This window comes from Bufo bufo, chromosome 2, assembly GCF_905171765.1.
Source record: "Bufo bufo chromosome 2, aBufBuf1.1, whole genome shotgun sequence".
NCBI classification, from domain to species: domain Eukaryota; kingdom Metazoa; phylum Chordata; class Amphibia; order Anura; family Bufonidae; genus Bufo; species Bufo bufo.
The window spans coordinates 514,491,174-514,515,393 of NC_053390.1; positions in this window are offsets into that span (position 1 = coordinate 514,491,174).

Below are 24,220 nucleotides of genomic sequence, written 5' to 3' on the forward strand. Positions count from 1 at the left end.
TCCGTGAAAAAAAGGGTGTTTATTGACCCATATGTGGACAGCAACGTTTCAGCTCTCTCACTGGAGCCTTTGTCAAGCCATAGTGATCAGTGCAACATCAGGTGCTTATAAAGCATACAAATTTACAACCATCTCATTACATGATTAAACATCAATTATATCAAAAACTGTAAAATATTCCAGTGAACATGACATCATAAAGTGAAATTGTACACAGTGCGTTCAAACACTGTATTATATATAGAACAGTGTCACCAATAATACTTAAAAAACATCCACCTACATGATTGTGATACATATCATAAGGCAATCATCAGTGCCAGGTGCCCCTAATTGTGTTAATGACAAAACAGTAAAATCTTTAACATATTTACTTCTGGATGTCCCATGTGCAGCGGAAGATCGCAGGACCTGTTCGGCATCCGGAACTCGGCACTGCGCATGCGCGAGACTAGCTTCATCCCGCGAGCTGTTCTGGGTATGCGGAGATCGGCGGCCCACATCCAATATGGCCACACGGCAACACAGGCGAACTGGGCATGCTCATTCCCCACACTGGGCGGGCAGTCAAACGGCATACACAGCGATCATGTGAGGAGTCACATGATATCATCACTAGGCAGCGGACCTGTCAAACTTTACTTATAGAGCTACAGCAACGTAGCAAAGGGGGGTACAGCGGACCAATCCAAATCTGTGGCACACACCACTTCCACATGATGCCGCCTCATCCCCAAATGTTATACACGTTCAGGTCCATCTACCATCTCCATTCACACTTCAGCTCTCCGAGTATGCGGCCTCCATATAAAATACAATCAGAGGCAGCAAAATATGGGGTATCTCGTGAACACAGGTGTGCCCATAAGTTAACACCTTGTCACAGCATCCCCAATAGGAGAGCCAAGTAGATGCAGTCACACAATACATGAATTCACCATCCCCATCGTGCGTGTAATATGGAAATTCGCTGCCACAGAGCGCCTGCGTCACCAAGCACCACCCACAGATGCGGGTCCCCGACATCCGCCCCTCCACAACCCAGCGATCAAAAAGCTTGTGTAGATGTTGAAACGCCGTTCCAGTCCTGCCGTCCTCCAGTGCCCAAACTTGCCATCCATTGTAAAATAAAGTGTCACTTTGATCTACAAAGAAGTGATAAATATAAAAACAATATTAATTATTAGCTTAAACTATAGCAATTGCACTTGTATATGACCTTACACAAGAGAGAAGAGGCTCAATTTCCCAGAACCCCACAAATAAGACAAATCATGGGACACCACACATCACTCGGACAACCCACATCAACAAGCATACATATAGGGAAACAGACATACAACATAAACAGAGACATCAAACCACCCTAAAATCAACGTTGAGCCCTGCTGGTTTAAGAGTCTTCAACTCGTAAATCCAGTAGAGCTCCCTTCTTTTCAGACGTGTCGTCCTGTCCCCACCCCGTCTGGGTAAGGGCACTTGTTCTAGAATCCTAAATTTTAAATCCCGTTCTTGATGGCCTACATCTGTAAAGTGCTTGGGAACAGGTAAGTCCAGCCTCTTCTTCCTTATGGTATATCTATGTTGATTCAACCTTGTTTTGACATCCCAGGTTGTTTCCCCGACATACCAAAGTCCACAAGGACAGGTTAGCAGGTAAACAACATAGGATGAATCACATGTAAGGTATTGTTTAATACAGACTGTTTTCCCAGTGGCTGGATTGACAAAAGAGTCACCCTTAATCATATAGGGGCAATTGACACAACTACAGCACGGATAGCAGCCCCTCCGTGTGGAGCCAAAATACGTGCTGCAGTCAACCTTCCTGGATCCAACATCTGTTCTAACCAATTTGTCACCTAGATTTCGGCTTCTCCGAAAGGAACATAATGGCGGTGTCTTGAATTCGTCTATATGGTCAAAACCACTGGCCAAAATCGGCCAGTGCTTTCTGACAATAGTGGATAGCCGAGGGCTACTAGTACAATAGTCTGTAACTAACGGTATCCTTGGTGTGGAAATCTTAGACTTGACTGGGTCACCATCCTTCATCCTCACTACAGTTTTGGTAATACTTTCCCTGACAAGCTTTTTAGGATAACCTCTAGATCGAAATTTTTTAGCCATCTCGGCTAGCCGTTGGTCCCTGGTTGGACCTGGCTCAACTATCCTGGCCACTCGTAACATCTGACTGTATGGGAGGGACTTAATCATTGGCCGCGGGTGGTGGCTCTCATATCTGACAATAGTGTTTTTGTCCGTAGGTTTCACAAAGAGGTCAGTAGACAGGGTGTCTCCCTGAATAATCACCTCAGTGTCAAGAAATTGTATTCTCTCATGTGAGTAGATCAAGGTAAACTTGACGCTGGGGTCAATCCCATTCAGGAATGAGTGGAAAGCCATGAGGTCCTCTGCGGCGCCCACCCATATCAAAAAAACATCATCTATGTAACGCCACCACCCCAGCACATGGCTGAAGTGGCAGCATCCATAGACGTGAGAGTTTTCCAAATGTGTCATATATATATTTGCATAGGTGGGCGCCACATTGGACCCCATCGCTGTCCCCCTCAACTGTACATAGTAATCATCCTGAAATAAGAAATAATTTCTAAAAAGAATAAATCTCAATAATCCCAATAAAAATGACCTGCATTCCTCAGTGTAGGCCGTCTGCATAAGACATAGTTCCACTGCATGGAGCCCCAATTCGTGCTCGATTGACGTGTATAAACTACACACGTCAAAGGACGCAAGAATGGCACCATCAGGGATTCTCAGATCCTTGATCTTCACCAGAAAATCACTGGTATCCCTTAAATAGGATCTGGCGGACACAGCAAACGGCCGCAAGATCCTATCAAGGAAAATAGCTGGATTACAAAACAAAGAGCCCCTACCAGACACAATAGGTCGGCCCGGGGGGGCACGCAAATCCTTGTGTATCTTCGGAAGCGTATATAATATTGGGGTCATTGGCTTTTCACATAACAAATAACTACACAATTTCTCATCTATGATGCCACCAGATTTGGCCTGTAATAACATATCCCTGAGTTCCCTCAGTAGATTAAACTTAGGGTCATTAGAGACCCGCTGATACACATTTCTGTCCGCCAACTGTGATAGAATTTCTTGCACGTAGAGATCCGTGTCCATTACCACAACCCCACCACCCTTGTCTGCAGACTTGATGGTGAGGCTGCGGTTTGCAGACAGATCTCCAACGGCTTTGATGTCCTCAGACGTCATGTTAGCATGGCCCACAGGATTCGCTGTCAATTCACGCTTCAATTTATCTATGTCTCGCCCTACTGCCAGAGTAAAAGCCTCAATGGCAGGGTGGTGTGACACAGGATTGAAGTCACTTTTTAGGAAAAGTCCCGTATCATGTAAAGTTAATTCACTTGTTCTTATATTATCAATACGTGATCTATCCTGTTGCTCAGAGGCCCACACCTTCAATTTAATCATACGATAGAATTTTTGTAAATCTAGTTCAACATTGAACCAGTTGGTTGTGGCCACGGGGCAAAAGGATAGTCCCTTGTTTAAAACATGAATCTGTTCACTGGTAAGTGTGGTAGAAGATATGTTTACCACTGTATTTTCTTCCTTTCTTTCACCGTCCTTGGTCTCTGGGATCTGGGTGCCCGCTCTCTTTCTCCACTTGTGCTGGCTGGACTTACCTGTTCCCAAGCACTTTACAGATGTAGGCCATCAAGAACGGGATTTAAAATTTAGGATTCTAGAACAAGTGCCCTTACCCAGACGGGGTGGGGACAGGACGACACGTCTGAAAAGAAGGGAGCTCTACTGGATTTACGAGTTGAAGACTCTTAAACCAGCAGGGCTCAACGTTAATTTTAGGGTGGTTTGATGTCTCTGTTTATGTTGTATGTCTGTTTCCCTATATGTATGCTTGTTGATGTGGGTTGTCCGAGTGATGTGTGGTGTCCCATGATTTGTCTTATTTGTGGGGTTCTGGGAAATTGAGCCTCTTCTCTCTTGTGTAAGGTCATATACAAGTGCAATTGCTATAGTTTAAGCTAATAATTAATATTGTTTTTATATTTATCACTTCTTTGTAGATCAAAGTGACACTTTATTTTACAATGGATGGCAAGTTTGGGCACTGGAGGACGGCAGGACTGGAACGGCGTTTCAACATCTACACAAGCTTTTTGATCGCTGGGTTGTGGAGGGGCGGATGTCGGGGACCCGCATCTGTGGGTGGTGCTTGGTGACGCAGGCGCTCTGTGGCAGCGAATTTCCATATTACACGCACGGTGGGGATGGTGAATTCATGTATTGTGTGACTGCATCTACTTGGCTCTCCTATTGGGGATGCTGTGACAAGGTGTTAACTTATGGGCACACCTGTGTTCACGAGATACCCCATATTTTGCTGCCTCTGATTGTATTTTATATGGAGGCCGCATACTCGGAGAGCTGAAGTGTTAATGGAGATGGTAGATGGACCTGAACGTGTATAACATTTGGGGACGAGGCGGCATCATGTGGAAGTGGTGTGTGCCACAGATTTGGATTGGTCCGCTGTACCCCCCTTTGCTACGTTGCTGTAGCTCTATAAGTAAAGTTTGACAGGTCCGCTGCCTAGTGATGATATCATGTGACTCCTCACATGATCGCTGTGTATGCCGTTTGACTGCCCGCCCAGTGTGGGGAATGAGCATGCCCAGTTCGCCTGTGTTGCCGTGTGGCCATATTGGATGTGGGCCGCCGATCTCCGCATACCCAGAACAGCTCGCGGGATGAAGCTAGTCTCGCGCATGCGCAGTGCCGAGTTCCGGACGCCGAACAGGTCCTGCGATCTTCCGCTGCACATGGGACATCCAGAAGTAAATATGTTAAAGATTTTACTGTTTTGTCATTAACACAATTAGGGGCACCTGGCACTGATGATTGCCTTATGATATGTATGTATCACAATCATGTAGGTGGATGTTTTTTAAGTATTATTGGTGACACTGTTCTATATATAATACAGTGTTTGAACGCACTGTGTACAATTTCACTTTATGATGTCATGTTCACTGGAATATTTTACAGTTTTTGATATAATTGATGTTTAATCATGTAATGAGATGGTTGTAAATTTGTATGCTTTATAAGCACCTGATGTTGCACTGATCACTATGGCTTGACAAAGGCTCCAGTGAGAGAGCTGAAACGTTGCTGTCCACATATGGGTCAATAAACACCCTTTTTTTCACGGATAACTTGTGTGCTGCCTTGGATTTTTCCTTCTGTATATATATATATATATATATATATATATATATATATATATACACTGCTCAAAAAAATAAAGGGAACACTTAAACAACACAATGTAACTCCAAGTCAATCACACTTCTGTGAAATCAAACTGTCCACTTAGGAAGCAACACTGAGTGACAATCAATTTCACATGCTGTTGTGCAAATGGGATAGACAACAGGTGGAAATTATAGGCAATTAGCAAGACACCCCCAATAAAGGAGTGGTTCTGCATGTGGTGACCACAGACCACTTCTCAGTTCCTATGCTTCCTGTCTGATGTTTTGGTCACTTTTGAATGCTGGCGGTGCTTTCACTCTAGTGGTAGCATAAGACGGAGTCTACAACCCACACAAGTGGCTCAGGTAGTGCAGCTTATCCAGGATGGCACATCAATGCGAACTGTGGCAAGAAGTTTTTCTGTGTCTGTCAGCGTAGTGTCCAGAGCATGGAGGCGCTACCAGGAGACAGGCCAGTACATCAGGAGACGTGGAGGAGGCCGTAGGAGGGCAACAACCCAGCAGCAGGACCGCTACCTCCGCCTTTGTGCAAGGAGGAACAGGAGGAGCACTGCCAGAGCCCTGCAAAATGACCTCCAGCAGGCCACAAATGTGCATGTGTCTGCTCAAACGGTCAGAAACAGACTCCATGAGGGTGATATGAGGGCCCGACGTCCACAGGTGGGGGTTGTGCTTATAGCCCAACACCGTGCAGGACGTTTGGCATTTGCCAGAGAACACCAAGATTGGCAAATTCGCCACAGATGAAAGCAGGTTCACACTGAGCACATGTGACAGAGTCTGGAGACGCCGTGGAGAACGTTCTGCTGCCTGCAACATCCTCCAGCACGACCGATTTGGCATTGGGTCAGTAATGGTGTGGAGTGGCATTTCTTTGGAGGGCCACACAGCCCTCCATGTGCTCGCCAGAGGTAGCCTGACTGCCATTAGGTACCGAGATGAGATCCTCAGACCCCTTGTGAGACCATATGCTGGTGCGGTTGGACCTGGGTTCCTCCTAATGCAAGACAATGCTAGACCTCATGAGGCTGGAGTGTGTCAGCAATTCCTGCAAGACGAAGGCATTGATGCTATGGACTGGCCCGCCCGTTCCCCAGACCTGAATCCAATTAAGCACATCTGGGACATCATGTCTCGCTCTATCCACCAACGTCACGTTGCACCACAGACTGTCCAGGAGTTGGCAGATGCTTTAGTCCAGGTCTGGGAGGAGATCCCTCAGGAGACTGTCCGCCACCTCATCAGGAGCATGCACAGTCGTTGTAGGGAGGTCATACAGGCACGTGGAGGCCACACACACTACTGAGCCTCATTTTGACTTGTTTTAAGGACATTACATCAAAGTTGGTTCAGCCTGTACTGTGTTTTTCCACTTTAATTTTGAGTGTGACTCCAAATCCAGACCTCCATGGGTTGAAAAATTTGATTTCCATTTTTTTATTTTTGTGTGATTTTGTTGTCAGCACATTCAACTATGTAAAGAACAAAATATTTCAGAAGAATATTTTATTAACTCAGATCTAGGATGTGTTATTTTTGTGTTCCCTTTATTTTTTTGAGCAGTGTATATATATATTTGTGGTCGGGGCTATGTGTGAAAGAACCTACCCCCTAATGTATGCCCCAACAGAACTAGCGGCTTGAGTTGTGCCATAACCGCTTCCATCGAGAGTACACCTGAAAGAGGGCATACCCGTAGGAGAGTGAAAGGAAAAGGGCGGGCTGGGAGGGGAAAACTGCTGCCGTCCGTCCCCTCTGGAGAAAGGTGCGTGCCAGATATAGGGCAGGGCGCCCCTCCCACAAATACAGGCCAATTAATCGGCCTTAACACTTGTGGTCGGGGCTATGTGTGAAAGAACCTACCCCCTAATGTATGCCCCAACAGAACTAGCGGCTTGAGTTGTGCCATAACCGCTTCCGTCGAGAGTACACCTGAAAGAGGCCAAAAATCCAGCATGAAAATACAAAGCGTGTTCATTGACGTATTACAACGCCAAATTCTGAAAGGCACAAGAAATCTCGCTAACGGGGTTCGGAACATAACGGCTGTAACAAGACGAGCGCCACCGGCCCAACTTGCGGATAATGTGTGCTGGCACCTGATTCCTGAAGCGGCCGAGGCTGCCCCAATCCTGAACGAATGCCCTGACACCGTGAGGGGGTCAAAAACCTAGATTGACCGCCAGTATACGCGCATGCGCTATGAATTGGGAGGTGGACAACGCTGCTGTCCCGAAGGGTAACAGTGGGGTGTTAGTGCCGCGACCGGCCAGTGCCCCTGACAATCCCTGCAGGACGTGGATCGGACCCCATTTGTGAGACGTGGGGGAAGAATTTGACCTGGGTAGGGGGACCTGACTGGGAGGTCTTGGTCATTTAGACCACAGTACGGCCTGTCCAATGGTTACCCTAAACATGCGCTGCTGCCACCACGGGATACAGGTCCCTAGCCTCCGTTGACTGGAAATTCCCGTGGCCTCGCAAAACTCCTCCGGCCACGCCCCATTCAGCCAATGGGGGCCAAAAATAGCAGCGAAACCAGTGCTGACCCCGCTGTTGGAGAATATGACGGGGGAGTTGTGGGAGACCGCCGGGACAAACATGGACACTCCATTCCCATGACTCAAGAAGTGGTCCCACATGCTCAAATCCGCTTGCGCTTGACTGTCCAGGAACACTGGACTATCCTGACAGGGAATAACTGAGACACGGCTGGATGATAGCTATGACAGTGGGGATAACTGAGACACGGCTGGATGATAGCTATGACAGTGGGAATAACTGAGACATGGCTGGATGATAGCTATGACAGTGGGAATAACTGAGACATGGCTGGATGATAGCTATGACAGTGGGAATAACTGAGACATGGCTGGATGATAGCTATGACAGTGGGAATAACTGAGACATGGCTGGATGATAGCTATAACAGTGGGAATAACTGAGACCTGGCTGGATGATAGCTATGACAGTGGGAATAACTAACTGAGACACGGCTGGATGATAGCTATGACAGTGGGAATAACTGAGACCTGGCTGGATGATAGCTATGACAGTGGGAATAACTGAGACATGGCTGGATGATAGCTATGACAGTGGGAATAACTGAGACATGGCTGGATGATAGCTATGACAGTGGGAATAACTGAGACATGGCTGGATGATAGCTATGGCAGTGGGAGGGGTAACAATAAGGCTACAAAAACCTACCCTGAGGAATGACGCGCATCGCAAAATTTACATGCCTAACAACGACTGCAGTTCCACCTTGGTGGTGACCCTACCAGTGACGAAACTGTGACTGACTGCGCGGACCCTAACCAACTTGTCTTCCGGCAACCTAGCTGACATGCTCTCTGTGACTGTAAAGCAAGCAAAAAGACGGACCGTCACTACCACTGTTTAGCAACAATTTGACTACCACCCGTGCCTAGACACCACCACCGCCACTGCAGAAACCATCATGCAAAGGTAACTGACCCTGGTGACCACCTGACAGCTGAGGTACGGAGAAAGAGGAGACGTGTGACAGTGGAAAATAAATTGGAGACAAAGAAGGAGGACCTTACCGGAAACAGGACACGATGCTGATATGAGAAGAACGCAAGGAACCAACCGTGGAAATAGACCTATCCGCATGAATTAAGCAGAATAAGTATTTTTTTATTTTTTTTTAACAACGCTTGCGCCTGCGTTCAGGTGGCCCGAAGCTGGGTGACGAGACACGATTGTCAGATTGCCGGGGTTCTCACGGAGTTGGCTGAACGGCTGATGTGCATATGCCAAAAATAAAAACACAGCTATCTATGTAGCAAGCAAATTGCGACAAGTGTATGAAGACAGGCAAATGAGAAACCTGCCCATCTGAAACAGAACAATGAAATAAAATGCCATACAATGTGAAGGGTCAGGCGTGCCCCTGCTGGCCTACGTCTAGGGGCGCCTGTTACTGGGGGTACTACCCCCAACAACTCATCACCATCACGCTGTATGGCATTAACCCCCTACCTAACTGACAGCACGGCGGCCCGTGCCAGACTTTGCCCCCCATATAACAGTCATGGTGATTATACAAAATTCGTCTTGACAGAAAAGTTAAAAACAGCTAGGCTGTGATTAATCAGGCAGATTGAAACTCCGCCCTCAAACTAGCCTTCTCATTGACATCCCCCCCCCTCCCCCAGTCCTTACTCCCTTACAAGCCTCCCCCAATGCAGAAAGATAGAGCCTAATGCGAGTTGCCCCAGCAAATATACGAATGGAGTCCCGCTGACTCCTGCTACCTGCGTGCAAGTCACTTGGGAGCGGGGCGTGCTGCCAGACTGCCGTTCCGGTGTGGGGATGTCCCTCTCATACCTTAGAGGGACCGACCCCACCGACCGGACTAAGGAGCCGACACTGCGCTGAGGCAGCAGCTACTCACGCGCCGCACGAGGAGGAACAGGACGCCGGACTGCAGGAGGAAGCGCAAAACTGGAAGTGACGCTCTGTCGCCTAGGAGATGCTGACGCAGCCGGCTGTAACAGGAACACTGCTGCCGTCCGTCCCCTCTGGAGAAAGGTGCGTGCCAGATATAGGGCAGGGCGCCCCTCCCACAAATACAGGCCAATTAATCGGCCTTAACACATATATAATATACACACTGCTCAAAAAAATAAAGGGAACACTTAAACAACACAATGTAACTCCAAGTCAATCACACTTCTGTGAAATCAAACTGTCCACTTAGGAAGCAACAACTTTGAATGCTGGCGGTGCTTTCACTCTACAGGGTGGGCCATTTATATGGATACACCTTAATAAAATGGGAATGGTTGGTGATATTAACTTCCTGTTTGTGGCACATTAGTATATGTGAGGGGGGAAACTTTTCAAGATGGGTGGAGACCATGGCGGCCATTTTGAAGTCAGCCATTTTGAATCCAACTTTTGTTTTTTCAATAGGAAGAGGGTCATGTGAAACATGAAACTTATTGGGAATTGAACAAGAAAAACAATGGTGTGCTTGGTTTTAACGTAACTTTATTCTTTCATGAGTTATTTACCAGTTTCTGACCATTTATAAAATGTGTTCAATGTGCTCCCCATTGTGTTGGATTGTCAATGCAACCCTCTTCTCCCACTCCTCACACACGGATAGCAACACCGCAGGAGAAATGCTAGCACAGGCTTCCAGTATCCGTAGATTCAGGTGCTGCACATCTCGTATCTTCACAGCATAGACGATTGCCTTCAGATGATACGAGATGTGCAGCACCTGAAACTACGGATACTGGAAGCCTGTGGTAGCATTTCTCCTGCAGGGTTGCTATCAGTGTGTGAAGAGTGGGAGAAAAGGGTTGCATTGACAATCCAACACAATGGGCAGCACATTGAACACATTTTATAAGTGGTCAGAAACTTGTAAATAACTCATGAAAGAATAAAGTTACGTTAAAACCAAGCACACCATTGTTTTTCTTGTGAAATTCCCAATAAGTTTGATGTGTCACATGACCCTCTTCCTATTGAAAAAACAAAAGTTGGATTCAAAATGGCCGACTTCAAAATGGCCGCCATGGTCACCACCCATCTTGAAAAGTTTCCCCCCTCACATATACTAATGTTCCACAAACAGGAAGTTAATATCACCAACCATTCCCATTTTATTAAGGTGTATCCATATAAATGGCCCACCCTGTAGACATCATGTCTCGCTCTATCCACCTCATCAGGAGCATGCACAGGCGTTGTAGGGAGGTCATACAGGCACGTGGAGGCCACACACACATTTTGACTTGTTTTAAGGACATTACATCAAAGTTGGTTCAGCCTGTAGTGTGTTTTTCCACTTTAATTTTGAGTGTGACATTTCAGAAGAATATTTAATTAATTCAGATCTAGGATGTGTTATTTTTGTGTTCCCTTTATTTTTTTTGAGCAGTGTGTGTGTGTATATATATATATATATATATATATATATATATATATATATGTTGGTGATCATATTTATTGTATGTATGTTTCTCCCTCTGTGTGTCACCCTCACCATGCCGACAGTGTTCCTATGTCTTGACACAGCTGCATCAGGACGTTCTGTGCGGGGAAAGAAGAAGAAGAAATATCGGAAGCAGCGCCAGCAGCATGGAGTCCATGGTAGAGGCACAGGGAGGCACACTAAGGACGTAGGTAACACTACCACATGCTCTACACTAGTGTTATCTGTGGTTTTACATAGGACTGCAGGTAACACTACCACATTATCAACACTAGTTATCTGTGGTTTTACATAGGACTGCAGGTAACACTACCACATTATCAGCACTAGTGTGATCTGTGGTTTTACATAGAACTGCAGGTAACACTACCACATTTTCAGTAATCAGAGAGCCATCACTGTGTTGTTTGTGGTGTTACATAGGCCTGAAGGTAACATCTACTGCATTATCTGTACTCAAAGAGTTATCACTGTTATCTGTGGTGCTACAAAGGACTGCAGATTTATACTTTTATGGAATATCCACAGGAGTCCCATAGATTCAGATACCACAGGGGTTTGTTCCTACGGCATTCCCTTTGCCGCAAAACTGACCTGTGCCCTTCATTCTCTGGGTCAGTACGAATACGTACGAACATATGTATACATTTCTTTATTGGCGTGTGGGGGTGTGGCAGGGGAGGGGCTAGGACAGGAGGTGGGATGGGCCAGGGGTGGGTAGTGGGCGGGGTTGGGGAGCCCAATTTATATTCTTGCTATGGGGCCCAGTGATTTCTATGTACGCCCCGGGTCCCTCACTAGTCAGAGCAGAATGGCGGCGCAACACGTGATCCGGCATTTATGCAGGCCTGGTTGCGTGCTGCGCTGGCCAATCACAGCCATGCCAATACTAGGTATGACTATGATGGCTTCCAAGCGCCCATAGCTTAAAATCTTGTTGATTGGCTGTGCTGTATCCTTTCAAAAAGCTTTATTTAGCATCCAAACACCAAATCTGAACACGGACTTCCGTGGCAATGTCTGTGTTCGAGTGCCCGGACCCCTCGATGTTAGGTACGAACTTGAACATTCCAGTTTGGGTTCGGTAACCCCTATTTGTTACCTTAATATTTATTATTTTGTATATTATCTGCAAAAAGTCCAAGGTTTGTGAGAAAATTACATGATTACAAAAGATTTTGAAAATGTCACTGACATCGTATAACATTTTTACTCATATTATAGTAGAACAGTATTTTAAATGTGTCCCTTGTGAAAACTTATTTGCATGAAAATAGCAAGCGTACTAACTATAATAAAAGGCAAACAAATGAAGTGATTAGTCTTCTTCCCTGCTATTAGAGAGCAAATGAAGCTGAACAAATAAGATGGAAAGCAAGCAGGCCTCGGAACAGAAAATTTATTAGAGATGTCAAAATGTTTTGAAGAACAGTTGCTAAAGGATAACTGTAGGTGCACATGCATGCATTATCACATTCTGAGGCAAGTAGCAATACTGTTGCTGCATATTGGTCCACAGGGGGAGGCGCTAAAAGTGGAGAGGATGGGAGTGGGGGGTGAGGCATTGAGGGTGATTGCAGTCCTCACAGTGGCAAATCCTGGCTCTTGCGCTATCCTGGCCAGAGCAGGCAGATAATGGATGGGTGTACCCTTTGTTTTCCTTGGGGCACACTCTGGGCTTCTGCCTGGTGGTGGCCAGGGTGCTCTTGAAGGTGGATGATTGACAGAGTGCAAGGCAGGGGTACAGAGGTACAGTTGCAAGAAAAAGTATGTGAACCCTTTGGAATGATATGGATTTCTGCACAAATTGGTCATAAAATGTGATCTGATCTTCATCTAAGTCACAACAATAAACAATCACATTCTGCTTAAACTAATAACACAAAAAGAATTAAATGTTACCATGTTTTTATTGAACGCACCATGTAAACATTCACAGTGCAGGTGGAAAAAGTATGTGAACCTCTAGACTAATGACATCTCCAAGAGCTAATTGGAGTGAGGTGTCAGCCAACTGGAGTCCAATCAATGAGATGAGATTGGAGGTGTTGGTTACAGCTGCCCTGCCCTATAAAAAACACACACCAGTTCTGGATTTGCTTCTCACAAGACGCATTGCCTGATGTGAATGATGCCTCACACAAAAGAGCTCTCAGAAGACCTACGATTAAGAATTGTTGACTTGCATAAAGCTGGAAAGGGTTATAAAAGTATCTCCAAAAGCCTTGCTGTTCATCAGTCCACGGTAAGACAAATTGTCTATAAATGGAGAAAGTTCAGCACTGCTGCTACTCTCCCTAGGAGTGGCCGTCCTGTAAAGATGACTGCAAGAGCAAAGCACAGACTGCTCAATGAGGTGAAGAAGAATCCTGGAGTGTCAGCTAAAGACTTACAAAAGTCTCTGGCATATGCTAACATCCCTGTTAGCGAATCTACGATACGTAAAACACTAAACAAGAATGCATTTCATGGGAGGATACCACAGAGGAAGCCACTGCTGTCCAAAAAAAACATTGCTGCACGTTTACAGTTTGCACAAGAGCACCTGGATGTTCCACAGCAGTACTGGCAAAATATTGTGTGGACAGATGAAACCAAAGTTGAGTTGATTGGAAGAAACACACAACACTACATGTGGAGAAAAAGAGGCACAGCACACCAACATCAAAACCTCATCCCAACTGTGAAGTATGGTGGTGGGGGCATCATGGTTTGGGGCTGCTTTGCTGCATCAGGACCTGGACGGATTGCTATCATCGAAGGAAAAATTAATTCCCAAGTTTATCAAGACATTTTGCAGGAGAACTTAAGGCCATCTGTCCACCAGCTGAAGCTCAACAGAAGATGGGTTTTGCAACAGGACAACGACCCAAAGCATAGAAGTAAATCAACAACAGAATGGCTTAAACAGAAGAAAATACGCCTTCTGGAGTGGCCCAGTCAGAGTCCTGACCTCAACCCAATTGAGATGCTGTGGCATGACCTGAAGAAAGCGATTCACAACAGACATCCCAAGAATATTGCTGAACTGAAACAGTTCTGTAAAGAGGAATGGTCAAGAATTACTCCTGACCGTTGTGCACGTCTGATCTGCAACTACAGGGAACGTTTGGTTGAAGTTATTGCTGCCAAAGGAGGTTCAACCAGTTATTAAATCCAAGGGTTCACATACTTTTTCCACCTGCACTGTGAATGTTTACATGGTGTGTTCAATAAAAACATGGTAACATTTAACTCTTTGTGTGTTATTAGTTTAAGCAGACTGTGATTGTCTATTGTTGTGACTTAGATGAAGATCAGATCACATTTTATGACCAATTTGTGCAGAAATCCATATCATTCCAAAGGGTTCACATACTTTTTCTTGCAACTGTAGGTGCTGGTGGATGGTAAAGGCAGAGACCAGGCCCATTTGGCTAAAATAAATAAAGTCTCTCTACTGAATAGATGATGAGGGTTGCAGTACACATACAACCACTAGGGACAGTTTTCAGGTATTTCACAGAGCATTCGTTTTCCAGAAAGCTCTGAATAGATATACCTTGCAATCTTTCCAATTGACCAAAGATGTGCAAATACTTCTTTATATTTTTACAGTTCCTGGAGGGGTGCAGTCCTAAATCATATCGCCAGTCCATTTGAGAAATACAGCGGGCACTAATAACTGATAACAAGCAGTAAAGTGCAAGACTATAAGCAAGTGTTACTTTTACAATCTGGTTCAAACAGGGACTTTTTAGTCCTCAAAAAAAAAAACACACACAAAAAGATTAAAAAACATCATGCATGATGTGATAAATGAATATGCGGATGTGGATGGCAACATTTATAAAATAAAAATCATGCATTAACACAATAGATGCAAAAATTATATATGGACTAAGCCCTCATCCTGATATGATAACATCTGAGACTCTCAATCAATATATTTTGATCAAAACACATCTGTGCCCGCCTACCAGTGCCAAGGTGGTTTCAGTTAGGTTTAGAGTAGCTCCTCCCTATCTATGCCGTTGGGCATCTACATTCAGGAGAGCAGACCCTGAACATATAGTGTGCTGCTTCTTGTTACCTCTGTGTGTAGTCGAGCATTCAATGAGAGGAAGAGCACGCACAACTATATGTACCACCTAATCAAGGTCACTTGTGGGACAGGCAGGGCAAAAGTGCACAAAAAAATGCCATTAGACCATTATTTTCTGTGATTTTTGTTTAGTCTATAGTATACATTTGAAGGAGTGTCACCTTAAAGTATGAATGTTCTTCTATTTTACCTTAGGAGTAGAATTTTGTTGTGCATTTTTGCCCCGCCTATCGCACAGGCAACCTTGATTATGTGGTACATATAGTTGTGTGTGCTCTGCCTCTCATTGGAACCTTCACTGCACACAGAGGAAACAAAGAACAGTAAACTGTATGTACAGGATCTGCTCTAATGAATGTAGATGCCCAATGTCATAGATAGGTTTAGAGTAGGTCCTGCCTGACTTGGTGCTGGTTGATGGGCACAGATGTATTTTTATCAAAATAGATTGGCTAAGAGTCTCAGATTTTATCATATTAGAGTGAGTGCCTAGTCCATACACTGCGTGCAGAATTATTAGGCAAATGAGTATTTTGACCACATCATCCTCTTTATGCATGTTGTCTTACTCCAAGCTGTATAGGCTCGAAAGCCTACTACCAATTAAGCATATTAGGTGATGTGCATCTCTGTAATGAGAAGGGGTGTGGTCTAATGACATCAACACCCTATATCAGGTGTGCATAATTATTAGGCAACTTCCTTTCCTTTGGCAAAATGGGTCAAAAGAAGGACTTGACAGGCTCAGAAAAGTCAAAAATAGTGAGATATCTTGCAGAGGGATGCAGCACTCTTAAAATTGCAAAGCTTCTGAAGCGTGATCATCGAACAATCAAGCGTTTCATTCAAAATAGTCAACAGGGTCGCAAGAAGCGTGTGGAAAAACCAAGGCGCAAAATAACTGCCCATGAACTGAGAAAAGTCAAGCGTGCAGCTGCCAAGATGCCACTTGCCACCAGTTTGGCCATATTTCAGAGCTGCAACATCACTGGAGTGCCCAAAAGCACAAGGTGTGCAATACTCAGAGACATGGCCAAGGTAAGAAAGGCTGAAAGACGACCACCACTGAACAAGACACACAAGCTGAAACGTCAAGACTGGGCCAAGAAATATCTCAAGACTGATTTTTCTAAGGTTTTATGGACTGATGAAATGAGAGTGAGTCTTGATGGGCCAGATGGATGGGCCCATGGCTGGATTGGTAAAGGGCTGAGAGCTCCAGTCCGACTCAGACGCCAGCAAGGTGGAGGTGGAGTACTGGTTTGGGCTGGTATCATCAAAGATGAGCTTGTGGGGCCTTTTCGGGTTGAGGATGGAGTCAAGCTCAACTCCCAGTCCTACTGCCAGTTTCTGGAAGACACCTTCTTCAAGCAGTGGTACAGGAAGAAGTCTGCATCCTTCAAGAAAAACATGATTTTCATGCAGGACAATGCTCCATCACACGCGTCCAAGTACTCCACAGCGTGGCTGGCAAGTAAGGGTATAAAAGAAGAAAATCTAATGACATGGCCTCCTTGTTCACCTGATCTGAACCCCATTGAGAACCTGTGGTCCATCATCAAATGTGAGATTTACAAGGAGGGAAAACAGTACACCTCTCTGAACAGTGTCTGGGAGGCTGTGGTTGCTGCTGCACGCAATGTTGATGGTGAACAGATCAAAACACTGACAGAATCCATGGATGGCAGGCTTTTGAGTGTCCTTGCAAAGAAAGGTGGCTATATTCTTCACTGATTTGGTTTTTGTTTTGTTTTTGAATGTCAGAAATGTATATTTGTGAATGTTGAGATGTTATATTGGTTTCACTGGTAAAAATAAATAATTGAAATGGGTATATATTTGTTTTTTGTTAAGTTGCCTAATAATTATGCACAGTAATAGTCACCTGCACACACAGATATCCCCCTAAAATAGCTAAAACTAAAAACAAACTAAAAACTACTTCCAAAAATATTCAGCTTTGATATTAATGAGTTTTTTGGGTTCATTGAGAACATGGTTGTTGTTCAATAATAAAATTAATCCTCAAAAATACAACTTGCCTAATAATTCTGCACTCCCTGTATAAATATATATATATATATATATATATATATATATATATATATATATATCAAGGGAATAGACATATATAGTTACAGCAACACACAGCAATATAAGTACACACACTATAACAACACACTAATACGGTTCTGACTACGCTAACACAGCCCCAAGTCCTCCCCAAAATCTAACTACATTTGCAATAATACACATACACTCACCTAAAGAATTATTAGGAACACCTGTTCTATTTCTCATTAATGCAATTATCTAGTCAACCAATCACATGGCAGTTGCTTCAATGCATTTAGGGGGGTGGTCCTGGTCAAGACAATCTCCTGAACTCCAAACTGAATGTCAGAATGGGAAAGAAAGGTGATTTAAGCAATTTTGATCGTGGCATGTTTGTTGGTGCCAGACAGGCCGGTCTGAGTATTTCACAATCTGCTCAGTTACTGGGAATTTCACACACAACCATTTCTAGGGTTTACAAAGAATGGTGTGAAAAGGGAAAAATATTCAGTATGCGGCAGTCCTGTGGGCAAAAATGCCTTGTGGATGTTGAGGCCAGAGGAGAATGGGCCGACTGATTCAAGCTGATAGAAGAGCAACGTTGACTGAAATAACCACTCGTTACAACCAAGGTATGCAGCAAAGCATTTGTGAAGCCACAACACGCACAACCTTGAGGTGGATGGGCTACAACAGCAGAAGACCCTACCGGGTACCACTCATCTCCACTACAAATAGGAAAAAGAGGCTACAATTTGCACGAGCTCACCAAAATTGGACTGTTGAAGACTGGAAAAATGCCTGGTCTGATGAGTCTCGATTTCTGTTGAGACATTCAAATGTTAGAGTCCGAATTTGGCGTAAACAGAATGAGAACATGCATCCATCCTCTGATGGCTACTTCCAGCAGGATAATGCACCATGTCACAAAGCTCGAATCATTTCAAATTGGTTTCTTGAACATGACACTGTACTAAAATGGCCCCAGTCACCAGATCTCAACCCAATAGAGCATCTTTGGGATGTGGTGGAATGGGAGTTTCGTGCCCTGGATGTGCTTCCCTCAAATCTCCATCAACTGCAAGATGCTATCCTATCAATATGGGCCAACATTTCTAAAGAATGCTATCAGCACCTTGTTGAATCAATGCCACGTAGAATTAAGGCAGTTCTGAAGGCAAAAGGGGGTCCAACACCGTATTAGTATGGTGTTCCTAATAATTCTTTAGGTGAGTGTACATACATACTCTTTACCAGCAGCCCACCCAATCCTGACAATATACTATCCCTATGGGGAATAACAAGGGGTTATTATGGACACTGTTGCTGCTGGGGTAAGCAGGGCAGCCGTGACGGGGATAGAGGCACAGGGGCAACACCAGTGTAACAGGGAATATCAGGGATCTACAATCCTGGAGGAACACAGGGGATATTAGGAGTATAGGGGGACTCAGGGCAGGAGAAGGTAAGGGTATCCAAGGGTTCAGGGGGTGAGGGTATATGAGATACAGGGGAAGGTAAGGGTTATAGAGGGATTAGGGGTATGATGAGTTGGACCAAGGGGATTAGGGGTGTATCAAGGGTCCAGGGGGGGTTCGTTGGTGGTAGTAAGGGTTAACAGGGTTGATTGTATGGGGGAAGTAAGGGTTCGCTGGTGGTATTGGGAATAACAGGGTTGATTGTATGGGGGGAGTAAGGGTTAATAATATAACAGGGTTGATTGTATGGGAAGAGTAAGGGTTAATAATATCGTTGGTGGTATAGGGAATAACAGAGGTTAATGATACTTAGGGTCTTATGCTCGTTGTCCAGGGGGGCTCGTTTGTCCAGGGATGATCCTCTCCGGCTGGGGCTCGTTTCCAAAAAGTGCCTCAGCGTAGTGCCGCCGGACTATTTAAGTTTGGCGTCGCTCGCTCCCGAGGCAGCCCGTCCTGTGGCGCGCATGCGCGCCGCCGGCCAGAACACATGCAGAGGACTCCCAGAGCGCGCTTCCAGGCGGAGGGTTCCTTTGATCCTCCGCCTGTAGTGCATCTGCATACCCTGCGGCGTGATAATTATCGCGCCGGAGTTATGCAGATAACAGAGGGAGGGACGTTTGTTTCCCTCTCTCTGTTATGTTAACTATCCCCAGCACCTGGGGATAGTTAAATACCAAAAGGCATCGGATCTCTATTGATCCTATGCCTTTTAAGGTCACCAGAGGCTGGACATAATTGTCCAGCCATCTGGTGACCTTCTCATCCCCTGCAGGGATGCAGGAGGAGGGGGGGCACATCTTGTCCTTATACTATATGTGTATGGATGCTTGGGGCACATCCATACACTATATATATATATATATATATATATATATATATATATATATATATATATATATGTAGTTAAGGCTGCCGTGCAGCCTGTATTTGTGGGAGGGGCAGAGGCCACGCCCCTTGGCTATATTAACCCCACGCAGGTCAGGGGACAGGACGTGCGGCCAGGTACTTCCAGGTGACGTACGCATGCCTGGTTCCCTGCACGTCCCGTACCTTTGTTATTCTGGTGGGGTAAGTAATTTAGAGGACTGTCCTGGCGTGGATACCGAGGCGGCGCAGGTAAGAGGAGCCTGCCCGGGCTCTGCGCTGGCGGTGGTAACAGCGGCTCTCCCGGCACGCTACAGGCACTCACCATGTCGGAAGCAGGAGATGCGGGGGTCGGGGCCGCAGCGTGTCGGGATTCTGGGGGCGGGCTGGATGCCTCAGGCCCGCCGCAGCAAGTCGCGTGCACGATGGTCAGCGGTCGGCCGCATGTTACGGTGCTGTGCACGCACGGCGGCTCCGCCCCCTCAGGTCCGCATCACGTGACGGTACGGCTGTACTTCAGCATGGGTACTTGGGCACAGCAGTTTGCTGGTGGCATTCCCTACGCCGGGCGGCTCGTGGCAGGTACCCCCATTGCTGACAAGGAGACGCTAGACCCGAGGTGTTCGTAAATTGGAAGCAAACCTTATTAAAAAAAAAAAAAAATCATTTATTTCCTATGTAGAGGGGTGTGTTCTGTACATGCCAGCAGAGTATGTATGTTATGCAGAATGTGGGTTCTTGACATGCTTGCAGTGTTGCGGGTTCATGGTGCTGTGGATGGTTTGCGTTTCTGCTGGGTACGCATCATGCAGCGCGGTATGGGTGTTATTACGTGCCAGCAGTGTGTGTGTATTATAGAGGGTAGGTTCTTCACGTACGGGAATCGGGCCTGTACTGCAGGTACCAGTGGTATGATGGTGGTCCTCGGGTCAGTACAGTCCCACACCCCTGGTTGGGGTCGTAACGGCGGTGCTATCAGGGCGGTGTTTGTGTATGAGCCGGTGGAAGCTTCTTCATGCATGTTCTGTTCAGATCAGTTGATCCCGCTTATCCTTTTGTACATTGTATATCGCAATCCCTGCCTCTATTTGTATTTGCTTTACTCACCGATGACATTAACAAATCACAGCTAATATTACGCGTCCTTAGAAACATCTTCTAGCAAAGTTCAGAAGTAAACACTACATTGGCCGTACGTGCTTTAAAACAAAACTTGTCTTTCTGCATGCCGCTGATAACTCACACACGGTCCTGGACACTTTAATCCCTGGTCCCAAGAGCTACCAGGAAATGTTCGCAAGTAAGACACAAAGGGAATCTGCAGTCCAGAAAGACAAGTGTAAAGCAATGTATTAAAGTGTAATAGCGCCAGCTTTCCACCATAGCTGGAGTCTCACACATATACTAACAATAGATGTGTTGTTATTTTTATTTTTTCGTCTAATGGTATTTTATATATATATATAGATATATAAGGTGTATCAATTAATACCTTGTTTTTATGTACCCACTGTTTCCATCAGGCACGTGGCTGATCGTCATTGGGGAACATTCTGTTGTTCCCCACTCACTGTCCCAGTCTCGCTTCAAGGGTGGCCAAATGTGTGACATTTGCAGGCCTACGTGGTGGTCCTGGTGCTCGCACTGTATTGGTAACCCCGCCGCCGGCCGGGAGTCTGTGGGCGCATGTACAGAGGCGCAGGTACACCAGCACGGGCACATTACTAGGCACGGGGCTGGTTTCATGGGAGCTGTCACCCATTTACCCTGTTCCTAGTGTTCCACAGATGTGTATTATTGTTATAAATGCTCTACATTACTGAACACAACCTCTTTTAATCTAATGGGACATGATATCGTGTCGGGGATTTTAGCTTATTCACGTGCACATTCGCTCAAACGTATGCCACTGTATACCTACATACCACATAGATCGGCTATTTGGTTCCCATTGGGTAATGTTGTGCAGTCAAGACACAGGTAATATTCAGTATACTTCCTAAACACCACATTTAGTTGTATTGGCGGGTCGGAGAAATACGACACACGGCGGGGAACCTAGACATGAGTTCATGGTGGCACAGTTCTCATTCGGATCATGTGCTTACATTCACGGTAGGATCAGACTTGGTTCCACAGTCCGTGACTTGTAGCGCTCTGGGGCGAAGGGAGTTGGGCTCCATGACCAGACGATCGTGGTTAGGATGGTTACTTTCAAGGTACAGCCGTGTGTATGCATTTACATTTTTGTCCTATACGCCATTCACTTCTAGAGCAGCGTTCGCGGTTGCATTACATTAATACTCTGTTCCCTTCAGCTTGCATTCATACAGCTGCGTTATACCATGCTCCTCATGCTCATACTCAGAGCTGTGCCCGTACCATGTTTTAGGCACCTCTCACATCCAGAGCTGCATTTACCCACTTGTTCTTGCATCATGGGTTCTACTCTGCTTCCACGTTAAGCGGCATTTCTTTAAGTTCTACATCATGGTTACTCAGTATTCTTGCTAGGGCTATCAGCGCACCGCTCTAATTCTGCTCTTCCGTTAAACATAGCTGCTTCTTTTCAGGCTTAAGTTTCTTTCCTCGGTGGTGGGTTACGCAGGCTGATCTCCTTTACTTCTGGTTCGCATTCACGCAGTTGATCTCCCGCCCCGGTTAACCAAATAGCTCCCTAGCGGACAATGGGCCGAGAGGAGTAAGTTCCTACTATGTTTTACAGTTGTTCATTTGTTTGTCACGACAAGGGTCTTTTCTTAGCTAACTGCAATGCCTCTGGCTCTTGTTTTTCTCCCATCTGTTTCAATTTCACGGTTGGTTAATGTTTCATTCATGCAAGTGGTTCGGATCACTAATGTCTATGCATTTGCCTTTAGGTCGGGCTCACGTTTAATTGCGTATCATCACGGTAAGGTCTTCCAGGTCGATCCCTTGGCTTCGGGGGCCCGGTGACCGTTTTTTATGTTGTTCGTTAGGGGGCAATATGGTTGTAGGCTGGTTAGCGTCCTAGGTCATTGTCGGAGAGGATCATGGTTATGGGAGTCCCCAAGTCATACTGGTGCTGCATAGTGGTTGTTAATTAATTAAGAGGGACATTAAGCCGCCATATGACTCCGCCATTAGAGTCTCTCACGCATGGCTTCTCCCTTTTAGTGTTACGTATGACTCCGCCATTAGAGTCTCTCACGCATGGCTTAGCCATTTGAGTCTCTCACGCATGGCTTCCCCCTTTTAGTGTTACGTATGACTCCGCCATTAGAGTCTCTCACGCCTGGCTTTGCCATTAGAGTCTCTCACGCATGGCTTCTCCCTTTTAGTGTTACGTATGACTCCGCCATTAGAGTCTCTCACGCATGGCTTAGCCATTTGAGTCTCTCACGCATGGCTTCCCCCTTTTTAGTGTCACTTATGACTCCGCCATTTGAGTCTCACGTATGGCTGTGCCATTAGAGTCTCTCACGTATGGCTTCTCCCTTTTTAGTGTAACTTATGACTCCGCCATTAGAGTCTCTCACGTATGGCTTCTCCCTTTTAGTGTTACATATGCCTCCGCCATTAGAGTCTCTCACGTGTGGCTTTTCCTTTTAGTGTTGCATATGACTCCGCCATTAGAGTCTCTCACGCATGGCTTTGCCATTTGAGTCTCTCACGTATGGTTTACCCCCTTCAGTGTCACATAGGACTCCGCCATTGGAGTCTCACGCATGCCTTCTCCGTTTTAGTCTTCACGTATGACTCTGCCATTAGTCTCTCATGCATGGCTTCTCCATTCTAGTGTTACACATATGAATCCGCCATTAGTCTCTCACGCAGGGCTTCTCCCTTTTAGGGTTACACATGTCTGCCATTAGGGTCTCTCACGCATGGCTTCTCCATTTAGTCTTACACGTATGACTCCGCCATTAGTCTCCCACGCATGGCTTCTTAGTTTTTAGTGTTACACATATGTCTCCGCCATTAGTCTCTCACGCATGGCTTCTCCGTTTTAGGGTTGCACAGGTCTCTGCCATTGGAGTCTTTCTCGCATGGCTTCTCCATTTAGTCTTACATGTATGACTCCGCCGTTAGTCTCACACGCATGGCTTCATTTTAGTGTTGCACATATGTCTCCGCCATTAGTGTCCATGCATGGCTTCTCCGTTTTAGGTTACACATATGACTCCGCCATTAGTCTCTCACGCTTGGCTTCCCCCTTTTAGGGTTACACATGTGTTTTGCCATGAGTCTCTCACGCATGGCTCCGCCACTTGAGTCTCACGTATGGCTTCTCAAAAAAAAATAAAAAATACACACACACAACAACGCCGGTCGAGGCCGGCTGCATGGTCCCACAACAAGTAAGTTCCATGTCTTTTCTGTCCTCAGACCCGCTCGCATGGCTCGGTCATCTGTGGCTCGCAATACAATTTCTTGGGGTGGCTCGCACGTGTGGCTTGTGCCATTAGAGTCCCAC